This window comes from Parasteatoda tepidariorum, chromosome 7 (assembly GCF_043381705.1).
Source record: "Parasteatoda tepidariorum isolate YZ-2023 chromosome 7, CAS_Ptep_4.0, whole genome shotgun sequence".
Classification (NCBI taxonomy): domain Eukaryota; kingdom Metazoa; phylum Arthropoda; class Arachnida; order Araneae; family Theridiidae; genus Parasteatoda; species Parasteatoda tepidariorum.
The window spans coordinates 67956180-67963695 of NC_092210.1; the positions used below are offsets into that span (position 1 = coordinate 67956180).

Here is a 7516-nt window from a genome sequence, read left to right on the forward strand (position 1 = left end):
AAAGCTATTATTGAAAACAGTAAACGTATTTAATTTACACAAATATAAATTATCAATAAAATAGAAATATAAAAATAAAAATCATAACTTTCCTTATGTTTGGGAAATAGCTGTTATCTATAATAATTAAAAGAGATTTGGATATCTGAAGTGGGCCGATCTTATAACTCCTGAACCGTTTGTGCTTGGCACCTGAATGGCCCTATAATGTACCCTAAATCTACATTACTTTAAGTACTTTATACCTTATGCTTATACTTTAATCTACTTTAATTTAAGCTGAAACTACAAGCAGTAAATGTACTAAATTCATAAATAAAAATATAGATAATAAATATGTGATATAATAATGTTCTTTCCATTCTAAAATTTATTATAATATACTATTATAGTTTATTATAGTATATTATAGTTAATTATTTATTATAGTATGAAAAGAAGAGTTTAAGTCTCTCTTTAGTTCTAGAACTGTTTGTGCTAGATTCCTGAAATTTAGTCAGTGATGCTGATCTTATATAGTATATATATATATAGTGCCAGTTCCTATCTGTAGTGCCAGTTCCAATCTATAGTACCAGTTCTGATCTAGCTAGATATCCAACCAGATTATGACAGATTATGTAAGCTGCAAGTTAGAACCCGTGCGAATTTCCCAAAGACGAGAGACACGGGAGCGCGTAATGGAACTAACAAAAAAGGAGACGCTGATGAATTCCAAAAGAGGATGAGCGATCATGATTTTCTTTTAACTTCACGATGACGAACTCATTTATTTTGTGTTGTTCCTGTGTTTGTTTATCGTCCATCTTTATGTAAATTTAGCGTTTAATATATGTTTTGTTAAAGTACAGTGCCTCTTATTTTCAAAGACGACCACTCATGCCGTCCCCACATAATCAGAAGTGGTTTCAAGAACAAATTGATGGTGAAGAAATTAGATTGAGAAAAAATTGCTAGTAAAAAGAAAATTATTGGCGAAGAAAATTGGATGCCGAATGGTTTCATTCTTGTGAGAGTTAGTAACGGAATGGCGTTGTGATGAAACTTTCATTTTTTTTATTTCATCTCTGCAACTACAATTGGGGTACGTATCGTACATTTGTGACATCTACATTTATTATTAGACTTTTATTCATTAATCAAAAATGATTCTTAACGATATTAAGCAAGTAAGCAAAGCATTGAAAAATTTTAANTGCTAAGCATCTTTGTACACATGTCAAGCAACTAATTTAAAAACCTCCATTAAGCGAACTTTATTGCAACATTTTTAAGATTGAAGTGGCCTTTTTCTTACATATAGGTCATGATCTAGCCGTCTTTCAAAGACCGGTAGAAGCCATTCAACTCCTTCTTATCTTCAAAAATGGTTGCCAGGGTGATTAATATTAAATTAAACTTTGACAGGCCACTGAAAAAGTTAGGTCGGCCATAATTTAATTGTCTCAGTCGTCATAGAAACGATTTTAGAGCTACGTTGGATATATTTTTGTTGTTCAATTTGTCTTTGAAAGATAAATCGAATCATTGTCTTTGTCTTTAGATTAAAGGAAACAAAACCTTTCATGAAAGAATTTTTATTTTATTTTTTTAATTTTAACGCATCAAGAATAATTGTGAAGTTAGTTCTTTTTAATTAAAGTTCTTAATTTAATCAGTTGTTAGAGATATGGTTATTTGTTAAAAGTTAATATGGTTGTTAAAAGTTAATTTGTGTTCTGTTTATTAGATTTCTTTTTCAAAAAGAAATAAAATAAGACTCATTAAATTTGTTTCTTTAAGATAATTTGTAAAATGTAGTGGGTAAACAATTTAGAACTTAGTTTTCTCTATAAAATCTTTTAGAACCTAAAGCATATTATAACCAAAAACTTCAAATAATATAATGATAAATTTTTTTCACTACGTTTTAAAAGACATGATTTTTTTTATAAAACGCGATGAAAAAATTTTAAGCCAGTTTCGTTAAAAAGCAAACTGCTTAGCCCGAAGAAAACATAACATGACATAAACAATTACATAAAATATACATATTACATAAAATATAGATTACAAAAACAATTACATAAAATATAGATTGCAAATTTTATTAGAGTTAAAAATTTTCAAAATTATAATATTAAAGAAAAAAAATCAGTAATGCATCAATCTCTTTTTTAACGAAATGTTTCTTCTATCATCTTAAGTATGTTAACCAATATAAAGTAAAGTAGCCACCAATTAGCCACCAGAAATAAAACTGAATATCTACATAAAATGGAGGACAATAATGGAGGCTTTGGCATTAAAAGCCACAGAGCGTTTATAACGTCTTTTTGCAAATCGTGTCCTTAACGAAAAATTGATTTTCCTACGTTTTCATTTGAAGAGTTGTGTATATGAGGTGAAAGTTTGATGCTAACTTCCTAAAATATGAAACACTATCTTTAGCTAAATATGGCAGTTTCTAAATGTAGAAATATGGTAAGTATGGAAATATGGTATGGATATATAGTTATCTTTGAGTTACTTTACATGGCTTTATGTTTGCTGTCATCTGTGCTAATGAATGAATATGAATGAGATGCGTGATTGAGAGTGTCGTGTTTTAATAGCCAAGGATTGCAAATTGAGGAGTGTAAGACACTGAAAATTCTTAAAATGCTAAAGGGAATGCAAGAAATATTGTTATGTCAAGGCTGGGACACGAACCCCCATTCTATTGCAATGAGATTGACAAATTAGCCCTCGCGCTGTAATATGTACCCAGCTGCAAGGATTTTCATTCAGTGGGCCTAGTTGGCACGATAACATTCTAGTCGTTTAACCGTATTAAGGGTTTTTTCGCACAGTTAATAGTTTAAATACCGTCTTGTTTATGGCTATTTGACTGTGTTATTTGAATATGGTAACATAACATTTATATAAATTGTTGTTTCATATTTTTCCCTGCAATTTCTAACAGTGTAAACACGGAACTTTTCTTTATCATAAATCCAATTTTAATATATAAGATCGAAAATTCGAGCAAATCCTGATATCAACAGATTCATTCAACGTGCTCAAATTCTAAAGCAGCTTCCTTTATTAGTCACTACTTATAAATGTACCATTTTTGTCTACTTATAAATGTGTCCTTTCTGTCTGTTCTTGCAAAATAATAAAATGATGTGTATGAATGGGTAATTTCAGGCAACTATATATGCAACAGCACAATCCTGGACACGTCTGTCTTGGAGAGGAAAAAAGTGATATATAGTCACATTTATCTTGAAAATGTTTGTGTCTTGAATGTCTGCGTGATGCAACAAAAAAAAACAGTTCGTTTAATTTCAGTCTTAAATATGCTTTTCAAGTAATTTGAACATTACTACATCTTATGATTTACTTGTGATTTACTTGCAAATTGTGATTGCACGAATTGTATTTTCTGCAGAAACTAATATACGTTGTTAGCTATTACTGCGAATGATATGGAATACATTTAGAAATTCAAACTTAGAATGTATTTAGAAACTCACCGAAGGATATTAACCGATTTTAAAATTTTCTTCTCTTTACATAAGGCGTATTTTCCGCACAGTAGTGTTTTCAACTCAAAATAAAAACATTAGGTTTTCCACTCCTCCCTACTAAATATTCGTTATTTTCTCGTTACTTTCTTTCAAGGTCTGCATAAAATAAAATTTGCAATGGTTTCCTAGCTCTTAGCACACAATTGCCTCTTAGTAAAACTTTTTTTTACTTCGTATAGCGTCTTTTCCAGAAATAAATGATGTGACTGAAAGAAAACCACGTTAATAAATAAACTACACAGTAAAAAATCAAGGATAAATTACGGTAGAAAGTACTATGTCCCTGACAACATCCATTTCACCATAAAATCCATTTTAATCGTAAAATTACTTTTACAGTGATATTTTTATTCGGTATATATTACTGTAAAAATTAAGATATATCAGATCTTTTTGTTCCATAAAACTGGATTTTTCAGTAAAAAAAATAACAGCACTCAGGGAGTCAGTACCTTTTACCCTACTTTTAAGTAGGATATTTACAGTGCATGAAATAAAGCGTTACGTAGATTTTAAAATGTGAAATATTAAAAAAAAGCTAATGCATTTTTTTTAAATGTAATTATATTATTGTAAAAAAATTGTTTTGAATGCTCCTCACACTATTGTATTAATATATTTTGCTTTTGCTATATTGATACAATATCAGAAAGCACTCTTTTTTGCGGATATAATCGTGTGGGCTGATGAAATGATTATATCTTTTATTTTCCGGTTTTTTTAAAAAAAATTCATCCCTTTTTTTTAAAATCAGTTGTTTGTTATTTTTTTCATTATTATTCCCCCCCCCCCTTTTGTCTATAATTTTCCTCTGTTTTATCTTCATTTTGATCTAAACAGCTCTGAAGTTACAAAATAATCTTTTGTGTATTTTGAGGAATATATATATATATATATATATAAACCATTAAGAGGAGGGCGGCTACAATTAAGTGGATTAATCATAGTTGGAAAGATAACGTTTAGACATTTTGTAGATTACCAATTATTCTTTTGGTACATAAATGGGGATAATTCCTCATTCTTTGCAACAAATGCTTATGTTCAGGTATTTTTCGGCTCTTCTACTTCCATAAATATCTTAACATCCAAAACAATCTCTTTTCCTTACTTCAAATCTGATACTTAGACATAAATTATCAAAAAAGAGATAAATATGGAGGTAGTGTTATCCCAGCTATAGGTAGGTGGAGATGAAAAAAGAGGGTCATATTCTGACTGCAGAATTCAATTTTATTTGAAAATTAGTTGAAATTATGCTAATTTTTTTTAAAATTTTCTTTCTGTACAGAGTAGAATAGTTATATTAATCCATGGTAAAAACACTCTTTAGTTCTTGTATTTCAAAATCAACCAGCTGTTGCTGCGATAAATTTAAAATCAAAGCAAATATAAATGGTTTTAGACAATATAATGATTAACCACATTTTCAAATCGTTCCAGAAAACAATTTTGTTGAAAGATGCCGCAATTTTAATGAAGGTGATGCAAAATTTCTGTGCGATTTCTAGTTACGATGCATAAATTCTTGAAAAATACTTATTTGGAAACAATACTAAGGATTAACTTGATTTTAAAATGCCTGCTTTGGAAAACATGTGGCTTATTGCCATATTATCTTAAGCTCATTAGAGACAAGAAACATCATGAAAGTCAGACTCAAACACTTCCTCAAATGAAATAAATGATAGGAGATCAAAATAAATGAAAATAAATATGGTTTTGAAATAATAAAAGACTATACTCGTTCAAATATTAAAAGTTTATTCATATTTAATAAGGTATTATTTAATAGTCTTGCTTTCAGAAAATTCCATCGCCTGTTACAAAACCATTTCTTATTGAACTCTGATCTAAAAAAAAGAAGAATGTAATGGAATAAGTAAGTAATGGGATAAGTAAGAAATATTAATTGCGTTTTCATGAGTTTTCTAACAGTTTTTAATAAATATATTTATCATTTCAATTTAAAACAAAAATATAACTTATTCGTGCAATTAAACTTTATAAAATTTAAAATATTGGTGTTTTATGCAAAAAACAATTTATTTATTTTTAATTTTTTTTATATATAAAATATTATTTTAGAATAATAACAAGTATTGTACGCAATGCAATTGCTGCATCAATTTAAATTTGAGTTTAGAGGAAACTGAAATTAAATTCAAAATACTTTTTCATTTAAGTTATTTAATAAGTAAAGGTTTCCTATTATTTTATCAGCGTCTCTTTTTCTGTTATCTTCTATTACTTTAAAATAAAAAGTTTTAAGCAAAAAAAAACAAAACAAGAACAAAACTTTAACTAAAAGATTTGTAAGCTTTTCTTTACTTTAAAGGAAAATAAGCAATTAATTTCTTTATTATTTTTAAAAAAATTTCTACAACGCTATAATAAAAATTGTTTTTTAAATTAACTTTATTATAGAAAAAAACGTTAGCCTTTTAAAATATTGCAAGCGGGAAAAAATAGAAAGAGCACGAAATTTCTGAAAAAAAATCAGAATCTTAAAACATGCATGTGTAAAAATTAACATGAAAGTGCCCCCCACACACCCATTACACACTCATTTTAACATTAGTGTGTAAAACATGAATGTATAAAACCCATTTTAACCTAATACGTATTATGTTTTCTTGTAATTGTTCTTAAAATTTAGTCACCTTGAATGATATTTAAAAACAAATTTCACTGAATGCACTATTTGTTTAAAGTAATTGAAACATTTTTAATTACAAAGATGTAATTATATGCCCTTATCTAAGTTATTGAATTTATAAAATACACCTTACTTGGTCTATATTCTGTAGCTAGACAATTGCTGTGTTGTCTTGGAGCAGATTTAAAATAGTTATATAAGTCGAATCATTATTTTTTATAGCATTGCACAAACTTCGAAAAAGGAAGATACTTAAAATTTCCGGAATTTATCGAGCTTCATAGTTATAATTTTCTTTCTAAAATTATGGTAAAATAACCAGCAGCAATCTCACCAATACGGTAACAAACATTTTTTTACCTTTTCGATAGTGTAACCGTTTACAACTAGTATGGTTTCAAAACCGTTAAAAAAATTAGCTAGCCATTGGAGAAAGTTTAGCAGCTTTATGGTCCTGTCATCAATGCGTGAATGCGAGTGTCGCATTCTAACATAAGCTCACAAATTTTTTATTGTTAAGATTTAATGTCTCATGTGACCAATAGCGTAAACTAGGAGTGTAGATACATTTTTTGCAATAGGAAGATGAATTTGCTCGATGGAAGGGGAATTTCTGATTTTTTTCTCAAAGGCGTTAATGTCTATCGGTATTAAATCAAAATTTAATTTTTTTCTAGAGGGTAGGAATTCGAGTACGAAATAAAGATCTTTCTTACACGTAAAAGGATTTGTGCATAAAAAGCAAATTTCTACACTTTAATGCGTAGCTAGAAGAGGCTATATTTCTCTTGTGCTAAGCAGAAATAATTCATTATCAGAATAAAACTGCTCTATCATTCAATAGGTGGATTTCCATTATCTCCTGCTTCAAGTTTATTTTTCCCCGTCCTTCTGCTATCTAACAGCTTATAATTAACACGTACATTGTGTAATAAACTTTTGTGAACACGCGATGTAGATAATTTTTGACTAAATGAAAATCGCAAGTAAATAAATTGTTTACTTTTTTAGTTACGACCATGCTTGCTGTGAACGACTCCGTGCTTCCCTCGTCTACCATGAATAGCTAAAATAAGAGAAGGAATAAATATATAGTTAAATTTCAAAACATGAATTATCATGTAATGTAACTTGAATTGTTTCATTGTCATTGAAAAAACGATTATATATCTATCTATCTATCTATCTATATATATATATATATATATATTCATGTTTGTGAAAATAGCAACACCATGAAGGAATCGTCATAATTAAATGAAATTTAATACACAGTTGAGTGGTAATGGTACAAATAAATGAT

The 7516-nt window shown here is 28.5% G+C and overlaps 1 long non-coding RNA gene across 1 annotated transcript in view; it reads right to left on the reverse strand.

Moving 5' to 3' along the window:
* Positions 1-5297: 5297 nt before the first annotated feature.
* LOC110282125 (uncharacterized) overlaps positions 5298-7516 on the reverse strand; it is a 12341-nt gene continuing 10122 nt past the window's right edge. Inside the window, exons 8-9 of the long non-coding RNA XR_002376573.3 lie at positions 7217-7279; positions 5298-5407 (exon numbers count right to left, since the gene is read on the reverse strand). This is a non-coding gene — a long non-coding RNA (uncharacterized lncRNA). The remainder of the gene's footprint in view (positions 5408-7216; positions 7280-7516) is intronic.